Source organism: Nicotiana tabacum, unplaced genomic scaffold (genome assembly GCF_000715075.1).
Source record: "Nicotiana tabacum cultivar K326 unplaced genomic scaffold, ASM71507v2 Un00002, whole genome shotgun sequence".
Lineage (NCBI taxonomy): Eukaryota > Viridiplantae > Streptophyta > Magnoliopsida > Solanales > Solanaceae > Nicotiana > Nicotiana tabacum.
In genome coordinates this window covers 2,636,204-2,650,402 of record NW_027438240.1, presented here as the reverse complement: position 1 = coordinate 2,650,402, position 14,199 = coordinate 2,636,204, and positions in this window count along the sequence as shown.

Below are 14,199 nucleotides of genomic sequence, written 5' to 3'. Positions count from 1 at the left end.
TGTCATTAACCAGGATGTCACGGGTAAGGAACGAAAATAACCCCTTACAAAAATACAAGCAAAGATGGTGTACGATAGATTCTTGTGGTCCGGTCATTTTCTGGATCCCGCGCATACCGAGAGCTTAGTGCACCGGACTACCCGTGCCCTTTTCTTCTCTACTTTGCTCGAATTACCTTTACAACAACAACCCAGTATAATCTCACTAGTGGGGTCTGAGAGGGTAGTATGTACGCAGACTTTATCACTACCCTGGGGTAGAGAGGTTGTTTCCAATAGACCATCGGCTCCCTCCTTCCAAGAACTCCCCACATTGCTCTTGGGTGACTCGAACTCACAACCTCTTGGTTGAAAGTAAAGGGTGCTTACCACTAGAGCAACTCACTCTTGAATTACCTTTATTCATTGCATTTCAATATCGGACTATATTACATAGGAGATTTGAGATCGATTTTTCTCACCAGTAACCAGTGCGCAACCGAATGGCAGCAACTACGGGTTTTTCTAAAAAATTTCCAAGAAATATTGGACTATATTTGATTGGACACAATTTAAAAAAGAAAGAAGAATTTATATAAAAGTTTGTCTTAGACATGTTATAGAATCTATGTGGCTATAAAAGTATGTTATCAAGGAAAAATAAAAAGGTAAAGTTCAATTGTTTGTTAATAAAAAAATTATTTTTTAAACGAATTGATATGAAAAAAGTTCTGCATAAAATGTAACAAAAGGGAGTATTATTTTTTAACTACAGAATATATTGTCTTTGTATTTTTGGAATGAGATTTAGTATTTTTTTTTTTTTGGTGATACATAGGTACTAAGCTTTGAAGAAAATGGCAATCATGTCTTCATATTTCATTTGGTTATTTTTTGTCATAATCTTTGAGGTTTCAATCCATTGGAAAAAAGCTAGTAATGTAATAGATTAGTTGACTAGATTGGAATTTTGGCGTGCAGAAGTGAAGCATCCACATAATCTCTAATGGAGTAATTAGTAGTAGTAATTCTCCGTCTCAAATTATCCGTTTTATTTCTCTTTTACATCTCTCTTAAAAAAATATTAACTAAATTAAGTTTTAAATATTTTATCCTTATTTATGATATAATCTCTATTCATTGAATATATACTCTATTTACGTGTTATCTCCATCTTCAAGAACTATTACAATTAAGGGTAGCAGTTGAGTTTACCACATACTTTAGGCATACACTTGACAAGATTTAGATGTTCTGGGGTCTACCATCCAACCTATTTCCTCTGCTTTTTGATTTTTTGAGAAAAAATATTGCACTTATTGAGATGAGTTATAAGATGGAAAGAAATTGAAAATAATTCCATTTCTTTAAAAACTTAAACCCTTTTAGCGAGCCGAAGCATTTGTTTCCAATTTATTACGTTCCAATAATGTAAGTACAACTTATATATAACTTAGTTATCTCTTATTTATCGAAAAAGCGATTTAATTTTTGAAATTTAACATGAAAGTTTTGATGAAATTGATATTCTAATCGACTAGATATGCTTTTTTAAAATCTTTTTCGTATAATATATTTTTGACCCATAAGCATAACTAGATATGATGTATACAGTCGATAAAAGTAAAACTTTATGTTTTTTTCTAGAATATCTACGACTTGATCCAAAATAATTAGAAAGAACTCTTTAACTAGTTAAAATGCGACTCACATTTAGTACCATTGTCCATAATTTGTTTCGCAACTTAATCATTGAGGAAAGAATCATCGAATTATAGAAACATTGCATCGATCTCTTTGTTCGTTTATGTTGAAAAAGATAAAGAAATGAGCACTCACTATCCGGAAAATACATAGGCAATGGGTGAACTAAAATGCCATACTTCCGATTATGTATATAGTGTTCCACAAATTTGATAATATGTGAACTAAATTAATATGTGATTTACTCAAAGTTTGTTTAAATAATAATGTGAATCGAGTCCTGTGCTAAATAAACTACATAAAGGGGACATGAATGTTACAGTCTTTTTAGTAAACAAATCAATGCCGTGAATGGTGGAGGTCCCACAAGAAAGACTCAAAGACTGTACTGATTGGCTTTTCTTTCTCACGCCACCAAACCCACAAGTCAAAACTCGCAACAAATTTCGTGTTTTTTTTCTAGCGGAGCCCGTTTGGTCGAGTCGCCAAAAACCGCTGATTTTAAAAAGTATTTTTTTTAAAATTATATTTTTTAAAATTATTTTTGAAAAAAAAATAGTTTATATTTGACCAATTTATTTATGAAGTACTTTTTGTAATATTTGATAAATAAATTGTATTTGACCAATCTTTTTAAAAAGTATTTTTGAGTGTCAAATTACCAAAAAGGATAGTATCAAGGTTTTATAATATTTTTAAAGAGAAAAATGAACTTAAATATTTATCGTAAGAGACTTTTATTATTTTTTATTTTATTTAATTAAAATATAGAGTAAACATACATATTAAAGATTTAAGTCAATATAACATGGAGTATATAGTATAACACAGATATAATATTATCTAGTATAATTACTTATTGTCATCATTCAGTATGAATTAGAATTCTATTCCACAAATTACTATATGTTGGTAATTCACCATGAAATAATAAGCAAAGTCACTAGCACATGATAAAATTTCTCAATAATTTCATCTCTAATTCTATCATACAATGCTTCCATATTAGTAGATGACTTGCCTTGCATTTCTAAAGGAATACCGGAAGGCTCGTCTCTTTACTCAATCTTTGCAGTAATGTCGTCATTAGCATAATAGTTGAATTCCGTATCGGTAGAAGAATGTCGTCGGATTAAATTATGTACAACTATGGTAGTTATAACAATATGATTATGAGTGTCAAACTTGAAAAGTTAAGTATGTTTAAATTCAAATTCAGAAAGAGTAACTAATTATTAATAACACATAATGCATAATTGATGGTAGGCTATAATCTCGTGTTTTAGTCGCTTATTGCACTTTAATTTACTGCACTTTTATTGTGTTAGAGCTTTAATCGATAGTATTTTGTACTTATTGTGTGTTTTATGCCTTGTATGAGTGATTCCGAGCTATGAAGATGTTATGGAATGAATTTGAATGATTTGGAGCTTTTAAGTCTAAGTAAAAGCCCAAGGAATTAAGCTGAGATCGTGCTTCAGGGTCGAGGACCAAGTCTGGATGTCAAAACGCAAGAAAATTTCGTACTCTGAGAAAACCTCACTAGTGTGGCGCGTGGGGTGCCGCGGCTGCCCATTTTCCTGCTGTCTGTCAGAAATCAACTCTCTGAATTTTCCCACTAATGTCTCACATGGCGCGTCGCCCCATGCAGTGCGCCTATGCAAATTTTAGAGAGTGAAAATCCTATTTTGACTAGAAAAAGGTAATTTTGTCTGGGCCCCGACCCTACTTGGTATAAATACATGAAAAAAATATTATTTCCTATACTTTCGACATATTTTAGACCTAAGGAAGCCAGGGAGGAGTTGGGGGAGCAAAAGCACAAGGATTTCATCTTCCTTCCTCACTCAAGACCCGAGTTTGGTTTGAATTTATGTTTTCCTATACTTTTATTATATTTGTGATGAATTGCTCCATATCTATGGAGTAGTTCTCTTTAGGGTTTGATGGATTTGGTGTATTGATGACTTTTTATGGATTATAACTCTAGTTTTATGTATTGAAGCGCTTTTGGATGATTTAATTATCGCATATATATTCACTAGTTCATGTAATTGAGAGATGCATAACTTGTGATATCTTTGCATTATATTGTTGGGTTAGTTCATTAATTCTTCTTAGTAATCGAAAGAGGCTAGTTGAATCATTAATTAAATCTAGTTAGGAGAATAATCGAGAGAGGTTCTGTAACGACCCGACCGGTCGTTTTGAGCCCTAGCGCGTCGTTCGCCGGTTTGAGGCCCTGAGCAGCTTCACTTCAGGTATTATGACTTGTACGCGTAGTCGGAATTTAATTTTGGGAAGTTCAGAGTTGATTTTGAAAGAAAATTCTCATTTCGAAAGCTTTAAGTTGGAAGAATTGACTAAGGTTGGATTTTTGAGTAAACGACCTCAGAATCGGGATTGGAAGGTTCCAGCAGGTTTGTATGTTAATAAGTGTACGGGTCATAATTATAAGTGATGTGAGGTATAAGGAGAGCCCTAATTCTAAGTCAAGTTGAAAATTACAACCTATCAAATGAAAGATCTTTGAGTCTAGTTTCTAACGCTTTAAATCGTTCGTCGTTTCAATATTTCTACAAGGAGTTATGGACGTTTTAGTAAAAGGTGTCCAGCAGGGGAAAACTTGTAATACGAGGTACAACCTGCACAGTACAAGGTACAACTCGCTAAAGCACCTGTGCCTATATAAGGCAGTCACGGGCAGCAGCCATTTTTGGGTATTTTCTTGAGCTAGAGATTGGTTCTTTCATGGTGGATTCGACCTTGGGGACTACTTAAGAATACAAGGTGAGTTTTTTTTTGTGTGGATATTTTAAGTTAATAACATCGTATTAACACTAGTATTAACATCCTTCAATCTTTGAAATCACTAGAAATCTTTCAAGTTGTTCAAGAACACCAAAATTTTCAAATATTGGAATTTTAAGAAAAAGCTTCAAGAAGGTAATACTAATGCTTCAAGCTCATTTCTAATGAGTCGGTGAGAGTAATTCTAATATTTGTGTCAAGTTGTTATAGTTGGATAATTGATTTCATAAATCCTAGTTCATGGCATGAATAATGTTCTTGAGAAAATGAGGAAAAGATAAATAGTGTTCTTAGAAATGAAATTAAAGGATACAATGAACCTATGGAATCATTTTCTAGCTTAGTTGGAAGTATTCAACTAAGTAATCACCAAATTGAATGTTTTGAAAATGTTGGTTAAGGAAGACAATGAATAGTAATTTGGCGGTTGTTGGAGAATTAATGTAGTATCATTGATGACTTCAAATGGGTATTAAATTATAAGAGTGGAGTTGAATGTGCTAGTAAGTGAACCTATTAGACGATTTGAGCCGGAAGCTTGTAGCCAACTTGTGAGCTATAAATGGATATTGATAAATATTTTTGAGTCATATTTTGATTGTAATTGGGATTGTAATTGTAGATATCAATTTGTTGGTGGTGTATGAGCATTTTACTCAATGTTACGATGACGGAGGAGGACTAAAAGCTTGTGAATGTTAATAAAGCGAAAGCGAGTTTTGGAGCGTTGGGCATCGGTCGAGTTGTTTGAAAGGCTTGGGAGCCGGATATGAAATTTCGGAATGAGGTAAGTCTCTTGTCTAATCTTGTGAGGGAGAATTTACCCCATAGGTGATTAAATTAATATTCGTTGCTAAATGTGGGGGCTACATACGTACGGGGTGACGAGAGTACGTGTGTAGCTACTATTAATGCTAAAGTCTGGGTAGTTTAAGACTCAAAGTATGAATTACTTGTGTAAATTGTATCTTTTATTTAATTTAATTATTTGATATATATTGTGAATTGTTAGGGAAAGATATTAAAAGATGAAAATCTCATATGCTTAATTTTCTGTTTAAAATTAGTTAATTGTTAAAAGAAATTGTTCATCCTCTCGAATTGATCTTATAATAAATATACTCTCATTCCGGAGGTACATAAGAAAATGTCCTCCTTTCTTGTGGAGCGGGTCGAACGCCTCGACAGGATAGATGCATCTATGGATCGCGCCGCACGTCCCTCGACAGTGTACACGACACTCTGGATCGGGTCGTACGACCTCGACAGAAATGGTGCCTAATAATAATAATTACACGATACCTTGATATTTTAATTGCAGTTTGTGAATTTAATTAATAGATTGGAAGTTGTTGCATTTGAAAGAATTTAATTATTTCTGCTGGTTAAATAAAAATCATTGTTAACTCTTTGAATCATGTTGATTTAAATATTCCTATTTTTATTTTATTTATTATTATTGACCCTTAGTGAGTGTCAACGTCGACCATCTCGCCTCTACCTCTTCGAGATTAGGGTCGATACTTATTGGGTATACGTTGTTTATGTACTCATACTACACTTGCTGCACATTTTATTGTGCACGTACATATATGTCTAACGGCCTTGTGGGCGCAGAGATGCGGTTAAAATTATGGGAACATAGGTGAGCTGCATTCTGTATTACTATCCGCAGCCAACAGAGTCTCCTTCAGAGTTATTATATTTTTCCTGTCTAATTTGTATTCCGGACAGATGCTGTATTTTATTTTAACTCCCTAGTAAATGCTCATGCACTTGTGACACCGGGTTTTGGGAATGGTTATAAATTGTTTAGAAATTTAGTTACTAAAAATATTTATCATTTACTCTACGAGTTTTATCATTATTATTTCACTGAAGAAATTTTGATTTTAAAAATACTAAAATGGGTAATTAAGTTAAGTATGTATTGATGGCTTGCCTGACAGCGGTGTCCGGCGCTATCACGGCCTTTAATGGATTTTGGGTCGTGACAGGTTCTTCTAAAGACCAATCCACTACGCATTCTTACATATCTTCACGTGCTTAAATTAGTTCATCTCGTGAGGTTGTGACTTAATCGAGAGAGAAGTTTCTACTAAATGTTTGAACTAATAATTGAGTGAATTCAAGAGACTCAGTTAAACATTAGAAATGAATTATCTAGAGTTAGATCCCAAATAATTATCTTGCACTTATCCTATCGACCCCTAGTTTCTCCCACTGATAACTTCCTTACTTACCTTTGTTGCGATAATCATTAGTCAATAACTTTAGATTCTTAGTTAATTTTAGTTATTAATCATATAAATCTCAATTGTTGATTCTCCTAGATATCAACCAAGTTAGAAACTAAGAAAATACTGTTTAACTACAATCCATGTGGATACGATATTATACTATACTATCTTTGACTAGCGAGCATAATTTAAGTGTGTGTTTCGAGCTCGTCAAATTTTGGCGCCGTTGTCGGGGATTGGCAATTAATAGTGTTTGAAATAGTTTTTGGTTCTAATTCAGGAATTATGTTTTAGTTTTTTTTTTAGTTTTTTTCCCTTTTTTATTTTATTTTCTTTATTAGTTAACTTCTTTTCAAGATTTGTTTTGTAGTACCTAACAAGTTGAAGAAGATACTGTAGATTTTGAACTCTAAATGTTGTGAAGATGGAGTACAACGAGCCTACGAAAATGGTTGAAAAGTTAGCAACTGAACATTATCAGCGGTCTGCTATGTGTTTTAAATGTGGTGGAAATCATCTATGGTTTGACTGTCAAGCAGGTATGTATTCTTTCTATGGTTCGTATTTTGAGCCGTCTCACTCTGTTTCTAGTTCGTACAGGTATGAGGATTCATATGGGCACAATTCTGACTCTGGTTGGGATGAATACCCTTATCATGACTAAATGAAAGCAAAGTGAGACAACCACCTCAAGAGGAGAATGGTAGTTTAAAAGAGCTTATGTATAAGTTCATGAATAGTGTTGAAGAAAGATTTACACAAAATCAAAAAGGACTTATACAAATTGTTGAAGCCATTAAGAGCCTAACAACGCAAGTGAGTAAAATTGTAAATATACTTTCAGAAAGCTCATTGTATTGTGATAGTGAATATATGGAGGAGATGTCTCGTGAGAATGAGTTTACCCAAGAGAATGAGCATCTAAAAAGAGAGCTTTCCACTCTGCAAGGGGACTATGATTCAACTTAGATGATTGAAAATAAGGTTTTGGTTGACTGTGAATAATGGAGGAAGAGTTCGAACCCCTATCCACTTTTCCACATTTACAACCGTCAGTAGAAGAGAATGAGAAACAAATGATCTTGGACATGCCACAAGAATATTCACATGAACTTTCTTCTTTATTTTCTTATTCTAACATTGATCATGTGGATTTTATTTTTGGGGATTTACAGGAATATACATAGATAGATCCTGTGAAAGAATGCAGAAATAAGTTAAGGATCATCATGAACGAGCAATTCACCGATCAAGATGAGGATAAGAAAGAAAGAAAAGAGCGGGTCTTTGAGGTATCCTCAGAAGAATTGGGCTTAATGAGCTTCACAAAAAATCTCAAGGAGCGAAAACGAGGAAATAATTCAGAATTAAGGGTGGAATTCATAAGTTTTCGAAAAAGAAGAAAATTCAGGGAAGTTTCCTTTACCTCTTACTTTTTAATTATGTGACACGGGGACATGCCACAACTTAAAGTGCGTGGTGGAGGATATTTGTATGTATGTATGTATGTATGTATGTATGTATATTAGTTTTCTTTTTGCTAGTATGTATGTATGTATGTATGTATGTATGTATGTATGTATGTATGTATGTATGTATGTATGTATGTATGTATGTATGTATGTATGTATGTATGTATGTATGTATGTATGTATGTATGTATGTATGTATGTATGTATGTATGTATGTATGTATGTATGTATGTATGTATGTATGTATGTATGTATGTATGTATGTATGTATGTATGTATGTATGTATGTATGTATGTATGTAGGATATTTGTATGTATGTATGTATGTATCTATATATGTATGTATATTAGTCTTAGGTTTTGCTTGTTAGATTTAGTAGTTTGATAGAAGAAAAAAAACATAAAAATGTTAAATTTTTTGATTTTTCCCGACGATGGATATCATATCGACAGGTTTCTTGAGGGATTAAAATCGAAAGAAAAAGACAAAAAGATTTTCTTTTGTTGTTAGTGTAATAATTTTTCCTTAGTTTTTCTTTGTGTCGCAGTTCTTTTTCAAGGGTTTTGTTTGAATCAGGTGTAGTTAGTTTTTATTTTGTAGAGTAGTAGGAAACCTTATGCTGTGATTTGTATTGAAAGCAATATCTCTTAACTTTATTATGTCTTGAGAATAGTGAGTGCTTTAGTTGTCACGCTTAAGCTCATTTTTTTATTTTTGTATAAGTACCTTAAATTGTTTGATCTTAACTTTGCTTAACTGCTTTGACTAAAGTGTCTTGATGAGTCCAATCCTGAGTGAGTTATGTGCCATGTGTATGTGAGATTTTGTGTTATTCTGTGTATTGCATTTGATGTCTAGAGCTTGCCCCGTCTGTTTGCAAAGCGAAATAGTAGTTTTATTCAGTCTTGGAAGTGATATAGGCATTTCTTTGTTGAGCCAGTTATAAGCTATTACCCACCTAATTGCTATGTATCTTAGTTAATCCCTTTGAGCCTGTAATCCTGTTTCTTTGGCAACCACATTATAAGCCCTAATCATTTATTTGAATTGACTATCTATTTGAATCATGTACTTCTCGTGAGCACTTAAATTTGTTATGAAGTTTGTAAAAGTTGAAGTGTAGGGTGGTTGGTTTGGCTTTTGAGTGGAACTAGTAAAATAAGAAGAAATGTGCATTGTTTTAAAAAAGTAAGAGCCATTGGAATTGAATAAGAAAAGAAAAAGGAAAAAATGTTGTATTGTTGTAAAAAAAAATCCTTGATAGTGATAACTCTTGATGTATTTGTGCTTAAATAAGTTGGGAGTTGACGTATATTGATGTGAAGGTGGAGTTTTGATTTGACATAAGTTTGGGGTTTTGAACAATGTAGTGTATTAATTAAAGTGCTTAGGGAGGTGTAGTAACTCTTATATCTAAATGTATCCTACCCGCCCATCAGCCTACATTATAACCAATTAAAGTCCTACTTGATCCTTGACTGAATGAGCTCAATTAGTAGAGTAGTACACTACGGGCAAGCCTATGGTATGTCTTTTGTGGCATATAAATATTTTTTCAGAGAGTGAGCGAATTCTTTCTATCTCGAGTTCCTAATTGTTCTTAAATTTTATTGTGTGTGGAACTACTCTCTATTGTTGTGTGAGGGCACTTAATTCGTAAAGAAAAGGTAATATCGTTGACCTCTGTTTTAGAGTAAGTGAGCGAGTTGTGAATAATGCGTGGTGTTTTTGAGTCAAATCTTGAGGCAAAGATGTTACGTTAGAGTGCTTAATGTGTTTTAAATATTTATGGTATGATAAGTTATGAGAGTTGTTTAAAAAGGTCGTGTCTATATAGAAGTGTAGTTTGATTGCTCGAGGACGAGCAATGGTTTAAGTGTGAGGTGTTGATGGTAGGCTATAATCTTTTTTTGTCGCTTATTGCACTCTAATTTACTGTACTTTTATTGTGTTTGAACTTTAATCGCTAGTGTTTTGTACTTATTGTGTGTTTTATGCCTTGTAGAAGTGATTCCGAGCTATATAGATGTTATGGAATGAATTTGAGTGATTTGGAGCTTTGAAATCTGAGTAAAAGCTCAAGGGATTAATCCTAGATCGTGTTCGGGGGTCGAGGACCAAGTCTGGACGTCAAAACGCAAAAAAAATCTGTACTCTGAGAAAACCTCACTAGTGCGGCGTGTTGGGCGACGTGGCTGCCCATTTTCCTGCTGTCTGTCAGAAATTAACTCTTTGAATTTCTCCACTAATGCCCCGCGTGGCGCATCTCCCCATGCGGAGCGCCTGTGCAAATTTTACAGAGTAAAAATTCTATTTCGGCTAGGAGAAGGTGATTTCGTTTGGGCCCGACCCTACTTGGTATAAATACATGAAAAAATGTTATTTCCTAGACTTTTGACATACTCTAGACCTAAGGAAGCCAAGGAGGAGTTGGAGGAGAAAAAACACAAAGATTTCATCATTCCTCCTCACTCAAGACCCGGGTTTGGTTTAAATTTATGTTTTCCTATACTTTTATTATATTTGTGATGAATTGCTCCATATCTATGGAGTAGTTCTCTTTAGGGTTTGATGGATTTGGTGTATTGATGATTGTTTGTGGATTATAACTCTAGTTTTATGTATTGAAGCGCTTTTGGATGATTTAATTGTTGCATATATATTCACTAGTTCATGTAATCGAGAGAGGCATAACTTGTGATATCTTTGCATTATATTGTTGGGTGAGTTCATTAATTATTCTTAGTAATCGAAAGAGGCTAGTTGAATCATTGATTAAACCCAGTTAGGAGAATAATCGAGAGAGGTTCTTCTAAAGACCAATCCACTACGCATTCTTGCATATCTTCACGTGCTTAAATTGGTTCATCTCGTGAGGTTGTGACTTAATCGAGAGAGAAGTTTCTACTAAACGTTTGAACTAATAATTGAGTGAATTCGAGAGACTCACTTAAACATTAGGAGTGAATTATCTAGAGTTAGATCCCAAATAATTATCTTGCACCTATCCTATCAACCCCTAGTTTCTCCCACTGATAACTTCCTTACTTACCTTTGTTGCGATAATCATTAGTCAATAGCTTTAGATTCTTAGTTAATTTTAGTTATTAATCATATAAATCTCAATTGTTGATTCTCCTGGATAGCAATCAAGCTAGAAACTAAGAAAATACTGTTTAACTGCAATCCTTGTGGATACAATATTATATTATACTATACTATCTTTGACTAGCGAGCATAATTTAAGTGTGTGTTTCGAGCTCGTCAGTAATTTAATTTTTTAAAAATTTTAATTCAAAAAGAAACTTATTATTACCTAACCTAACTAACTTTGTCCTAAGTTTTCAAGTGGCCTATTGTAAAATTGTAAATTGGCTTAATGTGGATGCTTTTTCTTCTTCTTTTAATAATATATAGATTATGCGATACAATTATAAATTTATTACCTATTTGTAGGTAATTTTTACAAATTATATTTGATAACTGTTTTAAAGATTCAGGAATTAATATCCTATAACAGCAGAAATTATAAATGATTATTTATAGGAAGAGAATTGATAATCCAAAGAAGGATGTAGATAATTTGCTTTAGTGTGAAAAAAAAAAGAAGACAATTTAGAAAGTTACAAGACATTACACAAAGAAAACTTCAAAAACAAGAAAAGTCAAAAAAGGATTTGGAAAGTTACAATATATATATATATATATATATATATATATATATATATATATATATATATATATATATATATATATGATATCTCTAATTTTAAAAGAATGGTAGAAACTAGAAACAAAAAAGAAAAGAAAAAGCTTAAATCGGTAAGGGATAATTTTAAAAATATAAACTTATGGTCCTACAATTTTGTCTTGAATAAATTAATTTTTTTGCTTCTGTTTCTACTTCTTGGAAGAAGCTAGAATTTTCTGCTTCTTCCCAAAAGCAGAAAAATTGCTTCTGTTGTTGGCCAAAAATATTTCTCCGTCTTGGCCAAACAACTTAAATTTTTTAAAAAGTACTTTTGACCTCCTAGACACTTGGCCAAATAAGCTCTTATAACCGTAATATTCAAGTAGCTTATGACCACTTTAATTAGTGGGCATTTGGACATAAGAATTGTAAAATTTCAAAAAACGTGAAATTTTTTCAAGTGAAAATAGTATTTGAAAATTAGAGTTGTGTTTGGACATGAATATAATTTTGGGTTATTTTTAAATTTTTGTGAGTGATTTAAGTGAAAATTTTGAAACATAACTTTTTGGAGTTTTTAAAATTTTTAAAAAATTCCAAAATTCATTTTCAAATGAAAATTGAAAATTTTATGGTCAAACACTAATTTCGAAAAAAAAAAATCGAACAAAAGTGAAAAACATTTCATGCCCAAATGGGCTCTAAGTTTGGCAAGGTATTTGCTATCTTCTATTTGCAAGCACAGAATTTCCTATGCTTTCTTTTTATACCCTCTATCCCAATTTGACTAATGGCGGAAGGAATTACTAAAAAAGCAGGGTGAGAAAGGCAGTTGATTATATAATAAGCAATGTTATTTTCTATATTTATGCTCAATATATAGTAAAAAAGTCGATACAACAATACCAGGCAATACCGTTTGGGCAAGGTGTATCCGCCCTCACTCCGAGAGAATAAATGTATTTTCAGCTTATTTTTTCTCTCTCGTGTTTTTAGATCTATCTTGTCTTCTATTATTACATTCCAATCATCATGGTTTTATACGTACTAGCCGGTGCATTTAGATGTCGGCATATGAAATATAACTAAATTATCTCGAACGACCTTTTTCCGTGCTACACACTCATCTTTCATAAGAATGTCATTTCAGTACACATTAAGGTAACTGTAAATATATTAAAAAACGTAAACCCAAAAAAGGAAAAAAAGAAGAAGAGAATTTGGCACACCATGACAACTACCAACACGTTTTGATAATATTTTATGCGAGGAATAGATTTTGCAATTTAAGCTCCAAAAAATTGGTACACATAGCCAAATTCCCCCAAACTGACGAGAGATAATAGGAAAATATGAGGATTCTCATCCTAATTTGATGCCTGAAAGATATATCTCTATCCAAAAAGTAAAAACAAAGATGAAAAAAATAGGAAAAACATATTTCAGATTTCTTTTTCTCCTCTCTTCTTCTTCTGCCTTTTTTTTTGGTTGGATTGAACGGGTATGAGGATTCCCATTCGATATTTACCTAGCTTAGATGTAAATTCTAGTACTAATGAATTTCTCTCTTCTTCTCTTTTTTTTTAAGAGGCAGATTCCAATTTTCTTCTTTTTCCCTCTTTTTTTTTTTAATTGTAAAAAAGAAAATACATGTGTTTGAGGTGGTTTACATCTATGTATATTACCATATATACCTGTGTGTATATCATGTTGTATACTGTGATATACAATGTTAAATTTGACAACATAATGTTAAATCTAAATGAAATTGTTCTGATTTGATTTTAAGAGGGCAAAATTCATTCTGAATAAAATTATTTAAATTTTGTCCTTGATCAAAGAAGGAAAATAAAATTTTGATATAACAGGTTTAAAGCAAATTTTAAAATATAAAATAATAAATATAATCATAGGAATAAATAAATTTTGGTATACATTTTAATATACAAAGAAGGAAAATAAATTTTTGATATACACAAAGAAGGAAAATAAACTTGTAATATCCATGTTGCTCTACACATATTCGATATGTCATATACTATGATATACAAGCAATACAATTATTTTTGTTGTCATATAGATGGATGTAGAGACAATAATAAAATTAAAATAATTATATTTATAATTTTATATTTTAGATATATAAAGAAGAAAAAATTTAATATATGATATACACAAGGAAAGAAAATAAAATTGTGATATACACATTCTTGTTGTGATATACATTTATTGGCTATGCCAATTGTCACACCTCTTTTTGTTCCACCCAACCCTATTACGAGGTTGAGTTAGAAAAGTTTT